Source organism: Oncorhynchus tshawytscha, linkage group LG25, assembly GCF_018296145.1.
Source record: "Oncorhynchus tshawytscha isolate Ot180627B linkage group LG25, Otsh_v2.0, whole genome shotgun sequence".
NCBI classification, from domain to species: Eukaryota; Metazoa; Chordata; class Actinopteri; order Salmoniformes; family Salmonidae; genus Oncorhynchus; species Oncorhynchus tshawytscha.
In genome coordinates this window covers 4,190,280-4,212,998 of record NC_056453.1, presented here as the reverse complement: position 1 = coordinate 4,212,998, position 22,719 = coordinate 4,190,280, and the positions used below count along the sequence as shown (strand labels likewise).

The window sequence follows — 22,719 nt, the reverse complement described above, 5'->3', positions numbered from 1 at the left end:
AAAGTTGGGCAGAGCAATGGCAGGGCCATGTGTCGATCCCATCGAGACATTTAACAAATGTGTTGTCAGGCCGAGTAGTCTCAAGTGCTTGATGAGGTGTGTTGAGTTGTCGGTTCAAATCCCACAATTGAGGTTTCCCTTGGAAAAGCTATTCTTCAATACCTGAATCTTATCAGTTGCTCTAGGATTGTGGAGGGATTCTATATTCATGTGGGGCCATGCAAGAGAGGAAATATGTTTTGTGAAGAGGTTGGTGTTATGATCCACTCAGATACCAAGTCTTGTGCTCTCGCGGTGGCAGTTGGCCATCTTACCAGTGTTTGTGAAAGTCAAAATCTTCCAAGGCCATAATAAAGCACAGAATTGTACTGGTTACACGATGAGGATGGGATTTGAACCCATGCATGCAGAGCACAATGGATTAGCAGTCCATTGCCTTAACCACTCGGCCACCTCACCCTGTAATATATACGTTGCAAATGACCTTAAAAAACTGTAGTTGCTGTATCGAAACCCTTGAATGAAATCCATGAAAGTTAGGCAGAGCAATGGCATGGCCATGTGTCGGTCCCATCGAGACATTTAACAAATCTGTTGTCAGGCCGAGTGGTCTCAAGTGCTTGATGAGGTGTGTTGAGTTGTCGGTTCAAATCCCACCATTGAGGGATTTGCCCTTGGAAAAGGTATTCTTCAATACCTGCATCTTATCAGTCTCTATAGGATTCTGTAGGGATTCTATACTCATGTGGGGCCATGCAAGAGAGGAAATATGTTTTGTGAAGAGGTTGGCGTTATGATCCACACATGTAGTTCATCGCCTTCACCATTCAGATACCAAGTCTTGTGCTCTCGCGGTGGCAGTCGGCCAATCTTCCAAAACCATAATAAAGCACAGAATTGTACTGGTTACACGATGAGGATGGGATTCGAACCCATGCATGCAGAGCACAATGGATTAGCAGTCCATCGCCTTAACCACTCGGCCACCTCATCCTGTTATCTCTACTCAGCAAATGACCTTAAAAAACTGTAGTTGCTGTATCGAAACCCTTGAATGAAATCCATGAAAGTTAGGCAGAGCAATGGCAGGGCCATATGTCGATCCCATCGAGACATTTAACAAATGTGTTGTCAGGCCGAGTGGTCTCAAGTGCTTGATGAGGTGTGTTGAGTTGTCGGTTCAAATCTCACAATTGAGGTTTCCCTTGGAAAAGCTATTCTTCAATACCTGAATCTTATCAGTTGCTCTTGGATTGTGTAGGGATTCTATATTCATGTGGGGCCATGCAAGAGAGGAAATATGTTTTGCGAAGAGGTTGGTGTTAGGATCCACATATGTAGTTCATCGCCTTCACCACTCAGATACCAAGTCCTGTGCTCTCGCGGTGGCAGTCGGCCATCTTACCAGTGTTTGTGAAAGTCAAAATCTTCCAAAACCATAATAAAGCACAGAATTGTACTGGATACACGGTGAGGATGGGATTTGAATCCATGCATGCAGAGCACAATGGATTAGCAGCCTTAACCACTCGGCCACCTCAACCTGTAATATATATGTGGCAAATGACCTTAAAAAAACTGTAGTTGCTGTATGTAAACCTTTGAATGAAATTCATGAAAGTTAGGCAGAGCAATGGCAGGGCCATGTGTCGATCCCATCGAGACATTTAACAAATGTGTTGTCAGGCCGAGTGGTCTCAAGTGCTTGATGAGGTGTGTTGAGGTGTCGGTTCAAATCCCACCATTGAGGTTGCCCTTGGAAAAGCTATTCTTCAATACCTGAATCTTATCAGTTGCTCTAGGATTGTGGAGGGATTCTATATTCATGTGGGGCCATGCAAGAGAGGAAATATGTTTTGCGAAGAGGTTGGTGTTATGATCCACACATGTAGTTCATCGCCTTCACCACTCAGATACCAAGTCCTGTGCTCTCGCGGTGGAAGTCGGCCATCTTACCAGTGTTTGTGAAAGTCAAAATCTTCCAAAATCATAATAAAGCACAGAATTCTACTGGTTACACGATGAGGATGGGATTCGAACCCATGCATGCAGAGCACAATGGATTAGCAGTCCATCGCCTTAACCACTCGGCCACCTCATCGTGTAATATCAACTTGGTAAATGACCTTAAAAAAACTGTAGTTGCTGTATGTAAACCCTTGAATGAAATTCATGAAAGTTAGGCAGAGCAATGGCAGGGCCATGTGTCGATCCCATCGAGACATTTAACAAATGTGTTGTCAGGCCGAGTGGTCTCAAGTGCTTGATGAGGTGTGTTGAGTTGTCGGTTCAAATCCCACAATTGAGGTTTCCCTTGGAAAAGCTATTCTTCAATACCTGAATCTTATCAGTTGCTCTAGGATTGTGGAGGGATTCTATATTCATGTGGGGACATGCAAGAGAGGAAATATGTTTTGTGAAGAGGTTGGTGTTATGATCCACTCAGATACCAAGTCTTGTGCTCTCGCGGTGGCAGTTGGCCATCTTACCAGTGTTTGTGAAAGTCAAAATCTTCCAAGGCCATAATAAAGCACAGAATTGTACTGGTTACACGATGAGGATGGGATTTGAACCCATGCATGCAGAGCACAATGGATTAGCAGTCCATCGCCTTAACCACTCGGCCACCTCACCCTGTAATATATACGTTGCAAATGACCTTAAAAAACTGTAGTTGCTGTATCGAAACCCTTGAATGAAATCCATGAAAGTTAGGCAGAGCAATGGCATGGCCATGTGTCGGTCCCATCGAGACATTTAACAAATCTGTTGTCAGGCCGAGTGGTCTCAAGTGCTTGATGAGGTGTGTTGAGTTGTCGGTTCAAATCCCACCATTGAGGGATTTGCCCTTGGAAAAGGTATTCTTCAATACCTGCATCTTATCAGTCTCTATAGGATTCTGTAGGGATTCTATACTCATGTGGGGCCATGCAAGAGAGGAAATATGTTTTGTGAAGAGGTTGGCGTTATGATCCACACATGTAGTTCATCGCCTTCACCATTCAGATACCAAGTCTTGTGCTCTCGCGGTGGCAGTCGGCCAATCTTCCAAAACCATAATAAAGCACAGAATTGTACTGGTTACACGATGAGGATGGGATTCGAACCCATGCATGCAGAGCACAATGGATTAGCAGTCCATCGCCTTAACCACTCGGCCACCTCATCCTGTTATCTCTACTCAGCAAATGACCTTAAAAAACTGTAGTTGCTGTATCGAAACCCTTGAATGAAATCCATGAAAGTTAGGCAGAGCAATGGCAGGGCCATATGTCGATCCCATCGAGACATTTAACAAATGTGTTGTCAGGCCGAGTGGTCTCAAGTGCTTGATGAGGTGTGTTGAGTTGTCGGTTCAAATCTCTCACAATTGAGGTTTCCCTTGGAAAAGCTATTCTTCAATACCTGAATCTTATCAGTTGCTCTTGGATTGTGTAGGGATTCTATATTCATGTGGGGCCATGCAAGAGAGGAAATATGTTTTGCGAAGAGGTTGGTGTTAGGATCCACATATGTAGTTCATCGCCTTCACCACTCAGATACCAAGTCCTGTGCTCTCGCGGTGGCAGTCGGCCATCTTACCAGTGTTTGTGAAAGTCAAAATCTTCCAAAACCATAATAAAGCACAGAATTGTACTGGATACACGGTGAGGATGGGATTCGAATCCATGCATGCAGAGCACAATGGATTAGCAGCCTTAACCACTCGGCCACCTCAACCTGTAATATATATGTGGCAAATGACCTTAAAAAAACTGTAGTTGCTGTATGTAAACCTTTGAATGAAATTCATGAAAGTTAGGCAGAGCAATGGCAGGGCCATGTGTCGATCCCATCGAGACATTTAACAAATGTGTTGTCAGGCCGAGTGGTCTCAAGTGCTTGATGAGGTGTGTTGAGGTGTCGGTTCAAATCCCACCATTGAGGTTGCCCTTGGAAAAGCTATTCTTCAATACCTGAATCTTATCAGTTGCTCTAGGATTGTGGAGGGATTCTATATTCATGTGGGGCCATGCAAGAGAGGAAATATGTTTTGCGAAGAGGTTGGTGTTATGATCCACACATGTAGTTCATCGCCTTCACCACTCAGATACCAAGTCCTGTGCTCTCGCGGTGGAAGTCGGCCATCTTACCAGTGTTTGTGAAAGTCAAAATCTTCCAAAATCATAATAAAGCACAGAATTCTACTGGTTACACGATGAGGATGGGATTCGAACCCATGCATGCAGAGCACAATGGATTAGCAGTCCATCGCCTTAACCACTCGGCCACCTCATCGTGTAATATCAACTTGGTAAATGACCTTAAAAAAACTGTAGTTGCTGTATGTAAACCCTTGAATGAAATTCATGAAAGTTAGGCAGAGCAATGGCAGGGCCATGTGTCGATCCCATCGAGACATTTAACAAATGTGTTGTCAGGCCGAGTGGTCTCAAGTGCTTGATGAGGTGTGTTGAGTTGTCGGTTCAAATCCCACAATTGAGGTTTCCCTTGGAAAAGCTATTCTTCAATACCTGAATCTTATCAGTTGCTCTAGGATTGTGGAGGGATTCTATATTCATGTGGGGACATGCAAGAGAGGAAATATGTTTTGTGAAGAGGTTGGTGTTATGATCCACTCAGATACCAAGTCTTGTGCTCTCGCGGTGGCAGTTGGCCATCTTACCAGTGTTTGTGAAAGTCAAAATCTTCCAAGGCCATAATAAAGCACAGAATTGTACTGGTTACACGATGAGGATGGGATTTGAACCCATGCATGCAGAGCACAATGGATTAGCAGTCCATCGCCTTAACCACTCGGCCACCTCACCCTGTAATATATACGTTGCAAATGACCTTAAAAAACTGTAGTTGCTGTATCGAAACCCTTGAATGAAATCCATGAAAGTTAGGCAGAGCAATGGCATGGCCATGTGTCGGTCCCATCGAGACATTTAACAAATCTGTTGTCAGGCCGAGTGGTCTCAAGTGCTTGATGAGGTGTGTTGAGTTGTCGGTTCAAATCCCACCATTGAGGGATTTGCCCTTGGAAAAGGTATTCTTCAATACCTGCATCTTATCAGTCTCTATAGGATTCTGTAGGGATTCTATACTCATGTGGGGCCATGCAAGAGAGGAAATATGTTTTGTGAAGAGGTTGGCGTTATGATCCACACATGTAGTTCATCGCCTTCACCATTCAGATACCAAGTCTTGTGCTCTCGCGGTGGCAGTCGGCCAATCTTCCAAAACCATAATAAAGCACAGAATTGTACTGGTTACACGATGAGGATGGGATTCGAACCCATGCATGCAGAGCACAATGGATTAGCAGTCCATCGCCTTAACCACTCGGCCACCTCATCCTGTTATCTCTACTCAGCAAATGACCTTAAAAAACTGTAGTTGCTGTATCGAAACCCTTGAATGAAATCCATGAAAGTTAGGCAGAGCAATGGCAGGGCCATATGTCGATCCCATCGAGACATTTAACAAATGTGTTGTCAGGCCGAGTGGTCTCAAGTGCTTGATGAGGTGTGTTGAGTTGTCGGTTCAAATCTCACAATTGAGGTTTCCCTTGGAAAAGCTATTCTTCAATACCTGAATCTTATCAGTTGCTCTTGGATTGTGTAGGGATTCTATATTCATGTGGGGCCATGCAAGAGAGGAAATATGTTTTGCGAAGAGGTTGGTGTTAGGATCCACACATGTAGTTCATCGCCTTCACCACTCAGATACCAAGTCCTGTGCTCTCGCGGTGGCAGTCGGCCATCTTACCAGTGTTTGTGAAAGTCAAAATCTTCCAAAACCATAATAAAGCACAGAATTGTACTGGATACACGGTGAGGATGGGATTCGAATCCATGCATGCAGAGCACAATGGATTAGCAGCCTTAACCACTCGGCCACCTCAACCTGTAATATATATGTGGCAAATGACCTTAAAAAAACTGTAGTTGCTGTATGTAAACCTTTGAATGAAATTCATGAAAGTTAGGCAGAGCAATGGCAGGGCCATGTGTCGATCCCATCGAGACATTTAACAAATGTGTTGTCAGGCCGAGTGGTCTCAAGTGCTTGATGAGGTGTGTTGAGGTGTCGGTTCAAATCCCACCATTGAGGTTGCCCTTGGAAAAGCTATTCTTCAATACCTGAATCTTATCAGTTGCTCTAGGATTGTGGAGGGATTCTATATTCATGTGGGGCCATGCAAGAGAGGAAATATGTTTTGCGAAGAGGTTGGTGTTATGATCCACACATGTAGTTCATCGCCTTCACCACTCAGATACCAAGTCCTGTGCTCTCGCGGTGGAAGTCGGCCATCTTACCAGTGTTTGTGAAAGTCAAAATCTTCCAAAATCATAATAAAGCACAGAATTCTACTGGTTACACGATGAGGATGGGATTCGAACCCATGCATGCAGAGCACAATGGATTAGCAGTCCATCGCCTTAACCACTCGGCCACCTCATCGTGTAATATTAACTTGGTAAATGACCTTAAAAAACTGTAGTTGCTGTATGTAAACCCTTGAATGAAATTCATGAAAGTTAGGCAGAGCAATGGCAGGGCCATGTGTCGATCCCATCGAGACATTTAACAAATGTGTTGTCAGGCCGAGTGGTCTCAAGTGCTTGATGAGGTGTGTTGAGTTGTCGGTTCAAATCCCACAATTGAGGTTTCCCTTGGAAAAGCTTTCTTCAATACCTGAATCTTATCAGTTGCTCTAGGATTGTGGAGGGATTCTATATTCATGTGGGGACATGCAAGAGAGGAAATATGTTTTGTGAAGAGGTTGGTGTTATGATCCACTCAGATACCAAGTCTTGTGCTCTCGCGGTGGCAGTTGGCCATCTTACCAGTGTTTGTGAAAGTCAAAATCTTCCAAGGCCATAATAAAGCACAGAATTGTACTGGTTACACGATGAGGATGGGATTCGAACCCATGCATGCAGAGCACAATGGATTAGCAGTCCATCGCCTTAACCACTCGGCCACCTCATCCTGTTATCTCTACTCAGCAAATGACCTTAAAAAACTGTAGTTGCTGTATCGAAACCCTTGAATGAAATCCATGAAAGTTAGGCAGAGCAATGGCAGGGCCATATGTCGATCCCATCGAGACATTTAACAAATGTGTTGTCAGGCCGAGTGGTCTCAAGTGCTTGATGAGGTGTGTTGAGTTGTCGGTTCAAATCTCACAATTGAGGTTTCCCTTGGAAAAGCTATTCTTCAATACCTGAATCTTATCAGTTGCTCTTGGATTGTGTAGGGATTCTATATTCATGTGGGGCCATGCAAGAGAGGAAATATGTTTTGCGAAGAGGTTGGTGTTAGGATCCACATATGTAGTTCATCGCCTTCACCACTCAGATACCAAGTCCTGTGCTCTCGCGGTGGCAGTCGGCCATCTTACCAGTGTTTGTGAAAGTCAAAATCTTCCAAAACCATAATAAAGCACAGAATTGTACTGGATACACGGTGAGGATGGGATTCGAATCCATGCATGCAGAGCACAATGGATTAGCAGCCTTAACCACTCGGCCACCTCAACCTGTAATATATATGTGGCAAATGACCTTAAAAAAACTGTAGTTGCTGTATGTAAACCTTTGAATGAAATTCATGAAAGTTAGGCAGAGCAATGGCAGGGCCATGTGTCGATCCCATCGAGACATTTAACAAATGTGTTGTCAGGCCGAGTGGTCTCAAGTGCTTGATGAGGTGTGTTGAGGTGTCGGTTCAAATCCCACCATTGAGGTTGCCCTTGGAAAAGCTATTCTTCAATACCTGAATCTTATCAGTTGCTCTAGGATTGTGGAGGGATTCTATATTCATGTGGGGCCATGCAAGAGAGGAAATATGTTTTGCGAAGAGGTTGGTGTTATGATCCACACATGTAGTTCATCGCCTTCACCACTCAGATACCAAGTCCTGTGCTCTCGCGGTGGAAGTCGGCCATCTTACCAGTGTTTGTGAAAGTCAAAATCTTCCAAAATCATAATAAAGCACAGAATTCTACTGGTTACACGATGAGGATGGGATTCGAACCCATGCATGCAGAGCACAATGGATTAGCAGTCCATCGCCTTAACCACTCGGCCACCTCATCGTGTAATATTAACTTGGTAAATGACCTTAAAAAAACTGTAGTTGCTGTATGTAAACCCTTGAATGAAATTCATGAAAGTTAGGCAGAGCAATGGCAGGGCCATGTGTCGATCCCATCGAGACATTTAACAAATGTGTTGTCAGGCCGAGTGGTCTCAAGTGCTTGATGAGGTGTGTTGAGTTGTCGGTTCAAATCCCACAATTGAGGTTTCCCTTGGAAAAGCTATTCTTCAATAGCTGAATCTTATCAGTTGCTCTAGGATTGTGGAGGGATTCTATATTCATGTGGGGACATGCAAGAGAGGAAATATGTTTTGTGAAGAGGTTGGTGTTATGATCCACTCAGATACCAAGTCTTGTGCTCTCGCGGTGGCAGTTGGCCATCTTACCAGTGTTTGTGAAAGTCAAAATCTTCCAAGGCCATAATAAAGCACAGAATTGTACTGGTTACACGATGAGGATGGGATTTGAACCCATGCATGCAGAGCACAATGGATTAGCAGTCCATCGCCTTAACCACTCGGCCACCTCACCCTGTAATATATATGTTGCAAATGACCTTAAAAAACTGTAGTTGCTGTATCGAAACCCTTGAATGAAATCCATGAAAGTTAGGCAGAGCAATGGCAGGGCCATATGTCGATCCCATCGAGACATTTAACAAATGTGTTGTCAGGCCGAGTGGTCTCAAGTGCTTGATGAAGTGTGTTGAGGTGTCGGTTCAAATCCCACCATTGAGGTTGCCCTTGGAAAAGCTTTTCTTCAATTCCTGAATCTTATCAGTCGCTTTAGGATTGTGTAGGGATTCTATACTCATGTGGGGCCATGCAAGAGAGGAAATATGTTTTGTGAAGAGGTTGGTGTTATGATCCACACATGTAGTTCATCGCCTTCACCATTCAGATACCAAGTCTTGTGCTCTCGCGGTGGCAGTCGGCCAATCTTCCAAAACCATAATAAAGCACAGAATTGTACTGGTTACACAATGAGGATGGGATTCGAACCCATGCATGCAGAGCACAACGGATTAGCAGTCTTAACCACTCGGCCACCTCATCCTGTTATCTCTACTCAGCAAATGACCTTAAAAAACTGTAGTTGCTGTATCGAAACCCTTGAATGAAATCCATGAAAGTTAGGCAGAGCAATGGCAGGGCCATATGTCGATCCCATCGAGACATTTAACAAATGTGTTGTCAGGCCGAGTGGTCTCAAGTGCTTGATGAGGTGTGTTGAGTTGTCGGTTCAAATCTCACAATTGAGGTTTCCCTTGGAAAAGCTATTCTTCAATACCTGAATCTTATCAGTTGCTCTTGGATTGTGTAGGGATTCTATATTCATGTGGGGCCATGCAAGAGAGGAAATATGTTTTGCGAAGAGGTTGGTGTTAGGATCCACACATGTAGTTCATCGCCTTCACCACTCAGATACCAAGTCCTGTGCTCTCGCGGTGGAAGTCGGCCATCTTACCAGTGTTTGTGAAAGTCAAAATCTTCCAAAATCATAATAAAGCACAGAATTCTACTGGTTACACGATGAGGATGGGATTCGAACCCATGCATGCAGAGCACAATGGATTAGCAGTCCATCGCCTTAACCACTCGGCCACCTCATCGTGTAATATTAACTTGGTAAATGACCTTAAAAAACTGTAGTTGCTGTATGTAAACCCTTGAATGAAATTCATGAAAGTTAGGCAGAGCAATGGCAGGGCCATGTGTCGATCCCATCGAGACATTTAACAAATGTGTTGTCAGGCCGAGTGGTCTCAAGTGCTTGATGAGGTGTGTTGAGTTGTCGGTTCAAATCCCACAATTGAGGTTTCCCTTGGAAAAGCTATTCTTCAATACCTGAATCTTATCAGTTGCTCTAGGATTGTGGAGGGATTCTATATTCATGTGGGGACATGCAAGAGAGGAAATATGTTTTGTGAAGAGGTTGGTGTTATGATCCACTCAGATACCAAGTCTTGTGCTCTCGCGGTGGCAGTTGGCCATCTTACCAGTGTTTGTGAAAGTCAAAATCTTCCAAGGCCATAATAAAGCACAGAATTGTACTGGTTACACGATGAGGATGGGATTTGAACCCATGCATGCAGAGCACAATGGATTAGCAGTCCATCGCCTTAACCACTCGGCCACCTCACCCTGTAATATATATGTTGCAAATGACCTTAAAAAACTGTAGTTGCTGTATCGAAACCCTTGAATGAAATCCATGAAAGTTAGGCAGAGCAATGGCATGGCCATGTGTCGGTCCCATCGAGACATTTAACAAATCTGTTGTCAGGCCGAGTGGTCTCAAGTGCTTGATGAGGTGTGTTGAGTTGTCGGTTCAAATCCCACCATTGAGGGATTTGCCCTTGGAAAAGGTATTCTTCAATACCTGCATCTTATCAGTCTCTATAGGATTCTGTAGGGATTCTATACTCATGTGGGGCCATGCAAGAGAGGAAATATGTTTTGTGAAGAGGTTGGCGTTATGATCCACACATGTAGTTCATCGCCTTCACCATTCAGATACCAAGTCTTGTGCTCTCGCGGTGGCAGTCGGCCAATCTTCCAAAACCATAATAAAGCACAGAATTGTACTGGTTACACGATGAGGATGGGATTCGAACCCATGCATGCAGAGCACAATGGATTAGCAGTCCATCGCCTTAACCACTCGGCCACCTCATCCTGTTATCTCTACTCAGCAAATGACCTTAAAAAACTGTAGTTGCTGTATCGAAACCCTTGAATGAAATCCATGAAAGTTAGGCAGAGCAATGGCAGGGCCATATGTCGATCCCATCGAGACATTTAACAAATGTGTTGTCAGGCCGAGTGGTCTCAAGTGCTTGATGAGGTGTGTTGAGTTGTCGGTTCAAATCTCACAATTGAGGTTTCCCTTGGAAAAGCTATTCTTCAATACCTGAATCTTATCAGTTGCTCTTGGATTGTGTAGGGATTCTATATTCATGTGGGGCCATGCAAGAGAGGAAATATGTTTTGCGAAGAGGTTGGTGTTAGGATCCACACATGTAGTTCATCGCCTTCACCACTCAGATACCAAGTCCTGTGCTCTCGCGGTGGCAGTCGGCCATCTTACCAGTGTTTGTGAAAGTCAAAATCTTCCAAAACCATAATAAAGCACAGAATTGTACTGGATACACGGTGAGGATGGGATTCGAACCCATGCATGCAGAGCACAATGGATTAGCAGTCCATCGCCTTAACCACTCGGCCACCTCACCCTGTTATATATACGTGGCAAATGAGCTTAAAACAACTGTAGTTGCTGAATGTAAAACCCTTGAATGAAATTCTTCAATACCTGAATCTTATCAAGGATTGTAGGATTCTATATTCAGCCAGCAAGAGAGGAAATATGGCGAAGAGGTTGGTGTTTCTATCCACACATGTAGTTCATCGCCTTCACCACTAAGATACCAAGTCCTGTGCTCTCGCGGTGGCAGAGCCAACTTACCATTTAAGTCAAAATCTTGCCATAATAAAGCACAGAATTGTCTGGTTACACGATGAGGATGGATTCAAACCCTTGCATGCAGAGCACAATGGATTAGCAGTCCATCGCCTTAACCACTCGGCCACCTCACCCTGTAATATATAGTGGTAAATGACCTTCGAGACAAAAAAACTGTAGTTGCTGTTTGTAAAATCCCACAATTGAGGTTTCCCTTGGAAAAGCTATTCTTCAATACCTGAATCTTATCAGTTGCTCTAGGATTGTGTAGGGATTCTATATTCATGTGGGGCCATGCAAGAGAGGAAATATGTTTTGGGAAGAGGTTGGTGTTATGATCCACACATGTAGTTCATCGCCTTCACCACTCAGATACCAAGTCCTGTGCTCTCGCGGTGGCAGTCGGCCATCTTACCAGTGTTTGTGAAAGTCAAAATCTTCCAAGACCATAATAAAGCACAGAATTGTACTGGCTACACGATGAGCATGGGATTCAAACCCATGCATGCAGAGCACAATGGATTAGCAGTCCATCACCTTAACCACTCGGCCACCTCATCGTGTAATATCTACGTGGTAAATGACCTTAAAAAAACTGTAGTTGCTGTATGTAAACCCTTGAATGAAATTCATGAAAGTTAGGCAGAGCAATGGCAGGGCCATGTGTCGATCCCATCGAGACATTTAACAAATGTGTTGTCAGGCCGAGTGGTCTCAAGTGCTTGATGAGGTGTGTTGAGGTGTCGGTTCAAATCCCACCATTGAGGTTGCCCTTGGAAAAGCTATTCTTCAATACCTGAATCTTATCAGTTGCTCTAGGATTGTGGAGGATTCTATATTCATGTGGGGCCATGCAAGAGAGGAAATATGTTTTGCGAAGAGGTTGGTGTTATGATCCACACATGTAGTTCATCGCCTTCACCACTCAGATACCAAGTCCTGTGCTCTCGCGGTGGAAGTCGGCCATCTTACCAGTGTTTGTGAAAGTCAAAATCTTCCAAAATCATAATAAAACACAGAATTCTACTGGTTATACGATGAGGATGGGATTTGAACCCATGCATGCAGAGCACAATGGATTAGCAGTCCATCGCCTTAACCACTCGGCCACCTCATCGTGTAATATCAACTTGGTAAATGACCTTAAAAAAACTGTAGTTGCTGTATGTAAACCCTTGAATGAAATTCATGAAAGTTAGGCAGAGCAATGGCAGGGCCATGTGTCGATCCCATCGAGACATTTAACAAATGTGTTGTCAGGCCGAGTGGTCTCAAGTGCTTGATGAGGTGTGTTGAGTTGTCGGTTCAAATCCCACAATTGAGGTTTCCCTTGGAAAAGCTTTCTTCAATAGCTGAATCTTATCAGTTGCTCTAGGATTGTGGAGGGATTCTATATTCATGTGGGGACATGCAAGAGAGGAAATATGTTTTGTGAAGAGGTTGGTGTTATGATCCACTCAGATACCAAGTCTTGTGCTCTCGCGGTGGCAGTTGGCCATCTTACCAGTGTTTGTGAAAGTCAAAATCTTCCAAGGCCATAATAAAGCACAGAATTGTACTGGTTACACGATGAGGATGGGATTTGAACCCATGCATGCAGAGCACAATGGATTAGCAGTCCATCGCCTTAACCACTCGGCCACCTCACCCTGTAATATATATGTTGCAAATGACCTTAAAAAACTGTAGTTGCTGTATGTAAACCTTTGAATGAAATTCATGAAAGTTAGGCAGAGCAATGGCAGGGCCATGTGTCGATCCCATCGAGACATTTAACAAATGTGTTGTCAGGCCGAGTGGTCTCAAGTGCTTGATGAGGTGTGTTGAGGTGTCGGTTCAAATCCCACCATTGAGGTTGCCCTTGGAAAAGCTATTCTTCAATACCTGCATCTTATCAGTCTCTATAGGATTCTGTAGGGATTCTATACTCATGTGGGGCCATGCAAGAGAGGAAATATGTTTTGCGAAGAGGTTGGTGTTTCTATCCACACATGTAGTTCATCGCCTTCACCACTAAGATACCAAGTCCTGTGCTCTCGCGGTGGCAGTTAGCCAACTTACCAGTGTTTGTGAAAGTCAAAATCTTCCAAGGCCATAATAAAGCACAGAATTGTACTGGTTACACGATGAGGATGGGATTCAAACCCTTGCATGCAGAGCACAATGGATTAGCAGTCCATCGCCTTAACCACTCGGCCACCTCACCCTGTAATATATAGTGGTAAATGACCTTAAAAAAACTGTAGTTGCTGTTTGTAAACCTCCCACAATTGAGGTTTCCCTTGGAAAAGCTATTCTTCAATACCTGAATCTTATCAGTTGCTCTAGGATTGTGTAGGGATTCTATATTCATGTGGGGCCATGCAAGAGAGGAAATATGTTTTGGGAAGAGGTTGGTGTTATGATCCACACATGTAGTTCATCGCCTTCACCACTCAGATACCAAGTCCTGTGCTCTCGCGGTGGCAGTCGGCCATCTTACCAGTGTTTGTGAAAGTCAAAATCTTCCAAAATCATAATAAAGCACAGAATTCTACTGGTTACACGATGAGGATGGGATTCGAACCCATGCATGCAAAGCACAATGGATTAGCAGTCCATCGCCTTAACCACTCGGCCACCTCATCGTGTAATATCTACGTGGTAAATGACTTTAAAAAAACTGTAGTTGCTGTATGTAAACCCTTGAATGAAATCCATGAAAGTTAGGTAGAGCAATGGCAGGGCCATGTGTCGATCCCATCGAGACATTTAACAAATGTGTTGTCAGGCCGAGTGGTCTCAAGTGCTTGATGAGGTGTGTTGAGTTGTCGGTTCAAATCTCACAATTGAGGTTTCCCTTGGAAAAGCTATTCTTCAATACCTGAATCTTATCAGTTGCTCTAGGATTGTGGAGGGATTCTATATTCATGTGGGGCCATGCAAGAGAGGAAATATGTTTTGCGAAGAGGTTGGTGTTTCTATCCACACATGTAGTTCATCGCCTTCACCACTAAGATACCAAGTCCTGTGCTCTCGCGGTGGCAGTAAGCCAACTTACCAGTGTTTGTGAAAGTCAAAATCTTCCAAGGCCATAATAAAGCACAGAATTGTACTGGTTTCACGATGAGGATGGGATTCAAACCCTTGCATGCAGAGCACAATGGATTAGCAGTCCATCGCCTTAACCACTCGGCCACCTCACCCTGTAATATATACGTGGTAAATGACCTTAAAAAAACTGTAGTTGCTGTTTGTAAACCTCCCACAATTGAGGTTTCCCTTGGAAAAGGTATTCTTCAATACCTGAATCTTATCAGTCGCTCTAGGATTGTGTAGGGATTCTATACTCATGTGGGGCCATGCAAGAGAGGAAATATGTTTTGTGAAGAGGTTGGTGTTAGGATCCACACATGTAGTTCATCGCCTTCACCACTCAGATACCAAGTCCTGTGCTCTCGCGGTGGCAGTCGGCCATCTTACCAGTGTTTGTGAAAGTCAAAATCTTCCAAAACCATAATAAAGCACAGAATTGTACTGGATACACGGTGAGGATGGGATTCGAACCCATGCATGCAGAGCACAATGGATTAGCAGTCTTAACCACTCGGCCACCTCATCCTGTAATATCTATGTGGTAAATGACCTTAAAAAACTGTAGTTGCTGTATGTAAACCCTTGAATGAAATTCATGAAAGTTAGGCAGAGCAATGGCAGGGCCATGTGTCGATCCCATCGAGACATTTAACAAATGTGTTGTCAGGCCGAGTGGTCTCAAGTGCTTGATGAGGTGTGTTGAGGTGTCGGTTCAAATCCCACCATTGAGGTTGCCCTTGGAAAAGCTATTCTTCAATACCTGAATCTTATCAGTTGCTCTAGGATTGTGGAGGGATTCTATATTCATGTGGGGCCATGCAAGAGAGGAAATATGTTTTGCGAAGAGGTTGGTGTTATGATCCACACATGTAGTTCATCGCCTTCACCACTCAGATACCAAGTCCTGTGCTCTCGCGGTGGCAGTAGGCCATCTTACCAGTGTTTGTGAAAGTCAAAATCTTCCAAGGCCATAATAAAGCACAGAATTGTACTGGTTACACGATGAGGATGGGATTCAAACCCATGCATGCAGAGCACAATGGATTAGCAGTCCATCGCCTTAACCACTCGGCCACCTCATCGTGTAATATCTACGTGGTAAATGACCTTAAAACAACTGTAGTTGCTGTATGTAAACCCTTGAATGAAATCCATGAAAGTTAGGCAGAGCAATGGCAGGGCCATATGTCGATCCCATCGAGACATTTAACAAATGTGTTGTCAGGCCGAGTGGTCTCAAGTGCTTGATGAGGTGTGTTGAGTTGTCGGTTCAAATCCCACCATTGAGGTTGCCCTTGGAAAAGCTATTCTTCAATACCTGAATCTTATCAGTTGCTCTAGGATTGTGGAGGGATTCTATATTCATGTGGGGCCATGCAAGAGAGGAAATATGTTTTGCGAAGAGGTTGGTGTTTCTATCCACACATGTAGTTCATCGCCTTCACCACTAAGATACCAAGTCCTGTGCTCTCGGTGGCAGTAAGCCAACTTACCAGTGTTTGTGAAAGTCAAAATCTTCCAAGGCCATAATAAAGCACAGAATTGTACTGGTTACACGATGAGGATGGGATTCAAACCATGCATGCAGAGCACAATGGATTAGCAGTCCATCGCCTTAACCACTCGGCCACCTCACCCTGTAATATATACAAATGTGGTAAATGACCTTGAAAAAAAAACTGTAGTTGCTGTTTGTAAACCTCCCACAATTGAGGTTTCCCTTGGAAAAGGTATTCTTCAATACCTGAATCTTATCAGTCGCTCTAGGATTGTGTAGGGATTCTATACTCATGTGGGGCCATGCAAGAGAGGAAATATGTTTTGTGAAGAGGTTGGTGTTATGATCCACACTTGTAGTTCATCGCCTTGACATCTCAGATACCAAGTCTTGTGCTCTCGCGGTGGCAGTCGGCCATCTTACCAGTGTTGGTGACAGTCAAAATCTTCCAAGACCATAATAAAGCAGAGAATTGTACTGGTTACATGATGAGGATGGGATTCAAACCCATGCATGCAGAGCACAATGGATTAGCAGTCCATCGCCTTAACCATTCGTCCACCTCACCCTGTTATATATACGTGGCAAATGAGCTTAAAACAACTGTAGTTGCTGTATGTAAACCCTTGAATGAAATCCATGAAAGTTAGGCAGAGCAATGGCAGGGCCATATGTCGATCCCATCGAGACATTTAACAAATGTGTTGTCAGGCCGAGTGGTCTCAAGTGCTTGATGAGGTGTGTTGAGGTGTCGGTTCAAATCCCACCATTGAGGTTGCCCTTGGAAAAGCTATTCTTCAATACCTGAATCTTATCAGTTGCTCTAGGATTGTGGAGGGATTCTATATTCATGTGGGGCCATCCAAGAGAGGAAATATGTTTTGCAAAGAGGTTGGTGTTATGATCCACACATGTAGTTCATCGCCTTCACCACTCAGATACCAAGTCCTGTGCTCTCGCGGTGGAAGTCGGCCATCTTACCAGTGTTTGTGAAAGTCAAAATCTTCCAAAATCATAATAAAGCACAGAATTCTACTGGTTACACGATGAGGATGGGATTCGAACCCATGCATGCAGAGCACAATGGATTAGCAGTCCATCGCCTTAACCACTCGGCCACCTCATCGTGTAATATTAACTTGGTAAATGACCTTAAAAAAACTGTAGTTGCTCTATGTAAACCCTTGAATGAAATTCATGAAAGTTAGGCAGAGCAATGGCAGGGCCATGTGTCGATCCCATCGAGACATTTAACAAATGTGTTGTCAGGCCGAGTGGTCTCAAGTGCTTGATGAGGTGTGTTGAGTTGTCGGTTCAAATCCCACAATTGAGGTTTCCCTTGGAAAAGCTTTCTTCAATAGCTGAATCTTATCAGTTGCTCTAGGATTGTGGAGGGATTCTATATTCATGTGGGGACATGCAAGAGAGGAAATATGTTTTGTGAAGAGGTTGGTGTTATGATCCACTCAGATACCAAGTCTTGTGCTCTCGCGGTGGCAGTTGGCCATCTTACCAGTGTTTGTGAAAGTCAAAATCTTCCAAGGCCATAATAAAGCACAGAATTGTACTGGTTACACGATGAGGATGGGATTTGAACCCATGCATGCAGAGCACAATGGATTAGCAGTCCATCGCCTTAACCACTCGGCCACCTCAACCTGTAATATATATGTGGCAAATGACCTTAAAAAACTGTAGTTGCTGTATCGAAACCCTTGAATGAAATCCATGAAAGTTAGGCAGAGCAATGGCATGGCCATGTGTCGGTCCCATCGAGACATTTAACAAATCTGTTGTCAGGCCGAGTGGTCTCAAGTGCTTGATGAGGTGTGTTGAGTTGTCGGTTCAAATCCCACCATTGAGGGATTTGCCCTTGGAAAAGGTATTCTTCAATACCTGAATCTTATCAGTCGCTCTAGGATTGTGTAGGGATTCTATACTCATGTGGGGCCATGCAAGAGAGGAAATATGTTTTGTGAAGAGGTTGGTGTTAGGATCCACACATGTAGTTCATCGCCTTCACCACTCAGATACCAAGTCCTGTGCTCTCGCGGTGGCAGCCAACTTACCGAAAGTCAAAATCTTCCAAAACCATAATAAAGCACAGAATTGTACTGGTTACACGATGAGGATGGGATTCAAACCCATGCATGCAGAGCACAATGGATTAGCAGTCCATCGCCTTAACCACTCGGCCACCTCATCCTGTTATCTCTACTCAGCAAATGACCTTAAAAAACTGTAGTTGCTGTATCGAAACCCTTGAATGAAATCCATGAAAGTTAGGCAGAGCAATGGCAGGGCCATATGTCGATCCCATCGAGACATTTAACAAATGTGTTGTCAGGCCGAGTGGTCTCAAGTGCTTGATGAGGTGTGTTGAGGTGTCGGTTCAAATCCCACCATTGAGGTTGCCCTTGGAAAAGCTATTCTTCAATACCTGAATCTTATCAGTTGCTCTAGGATTGTGGAGGGATTCTATATTCATGTGGGGCCATGCAAGAGAGGAAATATGTTTTGCGAAGAGGTTGGTGTTATGATCCACACATGTAGTTCATCGCCTTCACCACTCAGATACCAAGTCCTGTGCTCTCGCGGTGGAAGTCGGCCATCTTACCAGTGTTTGTGAAAGTCAAAATCTTCCAAAATCATAATAAAGCACAGAATTCTACTGGTTACACGATGAGGATGGGATTCGAACCCATGCATGCAGAGCACAATGGATTAGCAGTCCATCGCCTTAACCACTCGGCCACCTCATCGTGTAATATTAACTTGGTAAATGACCTTAAAAAAACTGTAGTTGCTGTATGTAAACCCTTGAATGAAATTCATGAAAGTTAGGCAGAGCAATGGCAGGGCCATGTGTCGATCCCATCGAGACATTTAACAAATGTGTTGTCAGGCCGAGTGGTCTCAAGTGCTTGATGAGGTGTGTTGAGTTGTCGGTTCAAATCCCACAATTGAGGTTTCCCTTGGAAAAGCTTTCTTCAATACCTGAATCTTATCAGTTGCTCTAGGATTGTGGAGGGATTCTATATTCATGTGGGGACATGCAAGAGAGGAAATATGTTTTGTGAAGAGGTTGGTGTTATGATCCACTCAGATACCAAGTCTTGTGCTCTCGCGGTGGCAGTTGGCCATCTTACCAGTGTTTGTGAAAGTCAAAATCTTCCAAGGCCATAATAAAGCACAGAATTGTACTGGTTACACGATGAGGATGGGATTTGAACCCATGCATGCAGAGCACAATGGATTAGCAGTCCATCGCCTTAACCACTCGGCCACCTCACCCTGTAATATATATGTTGCAAATGACCTTAAAAAACTGTAGTTGCTGTATCGAAACCCTTGAATGAAATCCATGAAAGTTAGGCAGAGCAATGGCATGGCCATGTGTCGGTCCCATCGAGACATTTAACAAATCTGTTGTCAGGCCGAGTGGTCTCAAGTGCTTGATGAGGTGTGTTGAGTTGTCGGTTCAAATCCCACCATTGAGGGATTTGCCCTTGGAAAAGGTATTCTTCAATACCTGCATCTTATCAGTCTCTATAGGATTCTGTAGGGATTCTATACTCATGTGGGGCCATGCAAGAGAGGAAATATGTTTTGTGAAGAGGTTGGCGTTATGATCCACACATGTAGTTCATCGCCTTCACCATTCAGATACCAAGTCTTGTGCTCTCGCGGTGGCAGTCGGCCAATCTTCCAAAACCATAATAAAGCACAGAATTGTACTGGTTACACGATGAGGATGGGATTCGAACCCATGCATGCAGAGCACAATGGATTAGCAGTCCATCGCCTTAACCACTCGGCCACCTCATCCTGTTATCTCTACTCAGCAAATGACCTTAAAAAACTGTAGTTGCTGTATCGAAACCCTTGAATGAAATCCATGAAAGTTAGGCAGAGCAATGGCAGGGCCATTGTCGATCCCATCGAGACATTTAACAAATGTGTTGTCAGGCCGAGTGGTCTCAAGTGCTTGATGAGGTGTGTTGAGTTGTCGGTTCAAATCTCACAATTGAGGTTTCCCTTGGAAAAGCTATTCTTCAATACCTGAATCTTATCAGTTGCTCTTGGATTGTGTAGGGATTCTATATTCATGTGGGGCCATGCAAGAGAGGAAATATGTTTTGCGAAGAGGTTGGTGTTAGGATCCACACATGTAGTTCATCGCCTTCACCACTCAGATACCAAGTCCTGTGCTCTCGCGGTGGCAGTCGGCCATCTTACCAGTGTTTGTGAAAGTCAAAATCTTCCAAAACCATAATAAAGCACAGAATTGTACTGGATACACGGTGAGGATGGGATTCGAATCCATGCATGCAGAGCACAATGGATTAGCAGCCTTAACCACTCGGCCACCTCAACCTGTAATATATATGTGGCAAATGACCTTAAAAAAACTGTAGTTGCTGTATGTAAACCTTTGAATGAAATTCATGAAAGTTAGGCAGAGCAATGGCAGGGCCATGTGTCGATCCCATCGAGACATTTAACAAATGTGTTGTCAGGCCGAGTGGTCTCAAGTGCTTGATGAGGTGTGTTGAGGTGTCGGTTCAAATCCCACCATTGAGGTTGCCCTTGGAAAAGCTATTCTTCAATACCTGAATCTTATCAGTTGCTCTAGGATTGTGGAGGGATTCTATATTCATGTGGGGCCATGCAAGAGAGGAAATATGTTTTGCGAAGAGGTTGGTGTTATGATCCACACATGTAGTTCATCGCCTTCACCACTCAGATACCAAGTCCTGTGCTCTCGCGGTGGAAGTCGGCCATCTTACCAGTGTTTGTGAAAGTCAAAATCTTCCAAAATCATAATAAAGCACAGAATTCTACTGGTTACACGATGAGGATGGGATTCGAACCCATGCATGCAGAGCACAATGGATTAGCAGTCCATCGCCTTAACCACTCGGCCACCTCATCGTGTAATATTAACTTGGTAAATGACCTTAAAAAAACTGTAGTTGCTGTATGTAAACCCTTGAATGAAATTCATGAAAGTTAGGCAGAGCAATGGCAGGGCCATGTGTCGATCCCATCGAGACATTTAACAAATGTGTTGTCAGGCCGAGTGGTCTCAAGTGCTTGATGAGGTGTGTTGAGTTGTCGGTTCAAATCCCACCATTGAGGGATTTGCCCTTGGAAAAGGTATTCTTCAATACCTGAATCTTATCAGTCGCTCTAGGATTGTGTAGGGATTCTATATTCATGTGGGGACATGCAAGAGAGGAAATATGTTTTGTGAAGAGGTTGGTGTTATGATCCACTCAGATACCAAGTCTTGTGCTCTCGCGGTGGCAGTTGGCCATCTTACCAGTGTTTGTGAAAGTCAAAATCTTCCAAGGCCATAATAAAGCACAGAATTGTACTGGTTACACGATGAGGATGGGATTTGAACCCATGCATGCAGAGCACAATGGATTAGCAGTCCATCGCCTTAACCACTCGGCCACCTCACCCTGTAATATATATGTTGCAAATGACCTTAAAAAACTGTAGTTGCTGTATCGAAACCCTTGAATGAAATCCATGAAAGTTAGGCAGAGCAATGGCATGGCCATGTGTCGGTCCCATCGAGACATTTAACAAATCTGTTGTCAGGCCGAGTGGTCTCAAGTGCTTGATGAGGTGTGTTGAGTTGTCGGTTCAAATCCCACCATTGAGGATTTGCCCTTGGAAAAGGTATTCTTCAATACCTGAATCTTATCAGTTGCTCTATAGGATTGTGTAGGGATTCTATATTCATGTGGGGCCATGCAAGAGAGGAAATATGTTTTGTGAAGAGGTTGGTGTTATGATCCACACATGTAGTTCATCGCCTTCACCATTCAGATACCAAGTCTTGTGCTCTCGCGGTGGCAGCCATCTTACCAGTGTTTGTGAAAGTCAAAATCTTCCAAAACCATAATAAAGCACAGAATTGTACTGGTTACACGATGAGGGATGGGATTCGAACCCATGCATGCAGAGCACAATGGATTAGCAGTCCATCGCCTTAACCACTCGGCCACCTCATCCTGTAATCTCTACTCAGCAAATGACCTTAAAAAACTGTAGTTGCTGTATGAAACCTTTGAATGAAATTCATGAAAGTTAGGCAGAGCAATGGCAGGGCCATGTGTCGATCCCATCGAGACATTTAACAAATGTGTTGTCAGGCCGAGTGGTCTCAAGTGCTTGATGAGGTGTGTTGAGGTGTCGGTTCAAATCCCACCATTGAGGTTTCCCTTGGAAAAGCTATTCTTCAATACCTGAATCTTATCAGTTGCTCTTGGATTGTGTAGGGATTCTATATTCATGTGGGGCCATGCAAGAGAGGAAATATGTTTTGCGAAGAGGTTGGTGTTAGGATCCACACATGTAGTTCATCGCCTTCACCACTCAGATACCAAGTCCTGTGCTCTCGCGGTGGCAGTCGGCCATCTTACCAGTGTTTGTGAAAGTCAAAATCTTCCAAAACCATAATAAAGCACAGAATTGTACTGGATACACGGTGAGGATGGGATTCGAACCCATGCATGCAGAGCACAACGGATTAGCAGTCTTAACCACTCGGCCACCTCATCGTGTAATAT

The 22,719-nt window shown here is 44.1% G+C and overlaps 29 non-coding genes across 29 annotated transcripts; all 29 read right to left on the bottom strand.

Annotated features, from left to right (window-relative positions):
* Nucleotides 1–377: 377 nt before the first annotated feature.
* Nucleotides 378–459, bottom strand: trnas-gcu. The gene has a single exon. It is a non-coding gene; the product is annotated as a tRNA-Ser (tRNA).
* A 452-nt stretch (nucleotides 460–911) lies between these two features.
* trnas-gcu lies at nucleotides 912–993 on the bottom strand. The gene has a single exon. It is a non-coding gene; the product is annotated as a tRNA-Ser (tRNA).
* A 1,026-nt stretch (nucleotides 994–2,019) lies between these two features.
* On the bottom strand, nucleotides 2,020–2,101 carry trnas-gcu. The gene has a single exon. It is a non-coding gene; the product is annotated as a tRNA-Ser (tRNA).
* Nucleotides 2,102–2,552: 451 nt separating this feature from the next.
* Nucleotides 2,553–2,634, bottom strand: trnas-gcu. The gene has a single exon. It is a non-coding gene; the product is annotated as a tRNA-Ser (tRNA).
* A 452-nt stretch (nucleotides 2,635–3,086) lies between these two features.
* Nucleotides 3,087–3,168, bottom strand: trnas-gcu. The gene has a single exon. It is a non-coding gene; the product is annotated as a tRNA-Ser (tRNA).
* A 1,028-nt stretch (nucleotides 3,169–4,196) lies between these two features.
* Nucleotides 4,197–4,278, bottom strand: trnas-gcu. Its single transcript has one exon. It is a non-coding gene; the product is annotated as a tRNA-Ser (tRNA).
* A 451-nt stretch (nucleotides 4,279–4,729) lies between these two features.
* trnas-gcu lies at nucleotides 4,730–4,811 on the bottom strand. The gene has a single exon. It is a non-coding gene; the product is annotated as a tRNA-Ser (tRNA).
* Nucleotides 4,812–5,263: 452 nt separating this feature from the next.
* trnas-gcu lies at nucleotides 5,264–5,345 on the bottom strand. Its single transcript has one exon. It is a non-coding gene; the product is annotated as a tRNA-Ser (tRNA).
* A 1,026-nt stretch (nucleotides 5,346–6,371) lies between these two features.
* trnas-gcu lies at nucleotides 6,372–6,453 on the bottom strand. The gene has a single exon. It is a non-coding gene; the product is annotated as a tRNA-Ser (tRNA).
* A 449-nt stretch (nucleotides 6,454–6,902) lies between these two features.
* trnas-gcu lies at nucleotides 6,903–6,984 on the bottom strand. Its single transcript has one exon. It is a non-coding gene; the product is annotated as a tRNA-Ser (tRNA).
* A 1,026-nt stretch (nucleotides 6,985–8,010) lies between these two features.
* Nucleotides 8,011–8,092, bottom strand: trnas-gcu. The gene has a single exon. It is a non-coding gene; the product is annotated as a tRNA-Ser (tRNA).
* Nucleotides 8,093–8,543: 451 nt separating this feature from the next.
* On the bottom strand, nucleotides 8,544–8,625 carry trnas-gcu. The gene has a single exon. It is a non-coding gene; the product is annotated as a tRNA-Ser (tRNA).
* A 999-nt stretch (nucleotides 8,626–9,624) lies between these two features.
* Nucleotides 9,625–9,706, bottom strand: trnas-gcu. The gene has a single exon. It is a non-coding gene; the product is annotated as a tRNA-Ser (tRNA).
* Nucleotides 9,707–10,156: 450 nt separating this feature from the next.
* trnas-gcu lies at nucleotides 10,157–10,238 on the bottom strand. Its single transcript has one exon. It is a non-coding gene; the product is annotated as a tRNA-Ser (tRNA).
* Nucleotides 10,239–10,690: 452 nt separating this feature from the next.
* On the bottom strand, nucleotides 10,691–10,772 carry trnas-gcu. The gene has a single exon. It is a non-coding gene; the product is annotated as a tRNA-Ser (tRNA).
* Nucleotides 10,773–11,247: 475 nt separating this feature from the next.
* On the bottom strand, nucleotides 11,248–11,329 carry trnas-gcu. The gene has a single exon. It is a non-coding gene; the product is annotated as a tRNA-Ser (tRNA).
* A 1,265-nt stretch (nucleotides 11,330–12,594) lies between these two features.
* On the bottom strand, nucleotides 12,595–12,676 carry trnas-gcu. The gene has a single exon. It is a non-coding gene; the product is annotated as a tRNA-Ser (tRNA).
* Nucleotides 12,677–13,126: 450 nt separating this feature from the next.
* On the bottom strand, nucleotides 13,127–13,208 carry trnas-gcu. The gene has a single exon. It is a non-coding gene; the product is annotated as a tRNA-Ser (tRNA).
* Nucleotides 13,209–14,104: 896 nt separating this feature from the next.
* Nucleotides 14,105–14,186, bottom strand: trnas-gcu. The gene has a single exon. It is a non-coding gene; the product is annotated as a tRNA-Ser (tRNA).
* A 1,448-nt stretch (nucleotides 14,187–15,634) lies between these two features.
* Nucleotides 15,635–15,716, bottom strand: trnas-gcu. The gene has a single exon. It is a non-coding gene; the product is annotated as a tRNA-Ser (tRNA).
* A 1,460-nt stretch (nucleotides 15,717–17,176) lies between these two features.
* Nucleotides 17,177–17,258, bottom strand: trnas-gcu. Its single transcript has one exon. It is a non-coding gene; the product is annotated as a tRNA-Ser (tRNA).
* A 450-nt stretch (nucleotides 17,259–17,708) lies between these two features.
* trnas-gcu lies at nucleotides 17,709–17,791 on the bottom strand. Its single transcript has one exon. It is a non-coding gene; the product is annotated as a tRNA-Ser (tRNA).
* A 464-nt stretch (nucleotides 17,792–18,255) lies between these two features.
* Nucleotides 18,256–18,337, bottom strand: trnas-gcu. Its single transcript has one exon. It is a non-coding gene; the product is annotated as a tRNA-Ser (tRNA).
* Nucleotides 18,338–18,812: 475 nt separating this feature from the next.
* trnas-gcu lies at nucleotides 18,813–18,894 on the bottom strand. The gene has a single exon. It is a non-coding gene; the product is annotated as a tRNA-Ser (tRNA).
* Nucleotides 18,895–19,344: 450 nt separating this feature from the next.
* Nucleotides 19,345–19,426, bottom strand: trnas-gcu. Its single transcript has one exon. It is a non-coding gene; the product is annotated as a tRNA-Ser (tRNA).
* Nucleotides 19,427–19,878: 452 nt separating this feature from the next.
* On the bottom strand, nucleotides 19,879–19,960 carry trnas-gcu. Its single transcript has one exon. It is a non-coding gene; the product is annotated as a tRNA-Ser (tRNA).
* A 1,025-nt stretch (nucleotides 19,961–20,985) lies between these two features.
* trnas-gcu lies at nucleotides 20,986–21,067 on the bottom strand. Its single transcript has one exon. It is a non-coding gene; the product is annotated as a tRNA-Ser (tRNA).
* A 454-nt stretch (nucleotides 21,068–21,521) lies between these two features.
* On the bottom strand, nucleotides 21,522–21,603 carry trnas-gcu. The gene has a single exon. It is a non-coding gene; the product is annotated as a tRNA-Ser (tRNA).
* Nucleotides 21,604–22,078: 475 nt separating this feature from the next.
* trnas-gcu lies at nucleotides 22,079–22,161 on the bottom strand. Its single transcript has one exon. It is a non-coding gene; the product is annotated as a tRNA-Ser (tRNA).
* Between the last annotated feature and the right edge of the window lie 558 nt (nucleotides 22,162–22,719).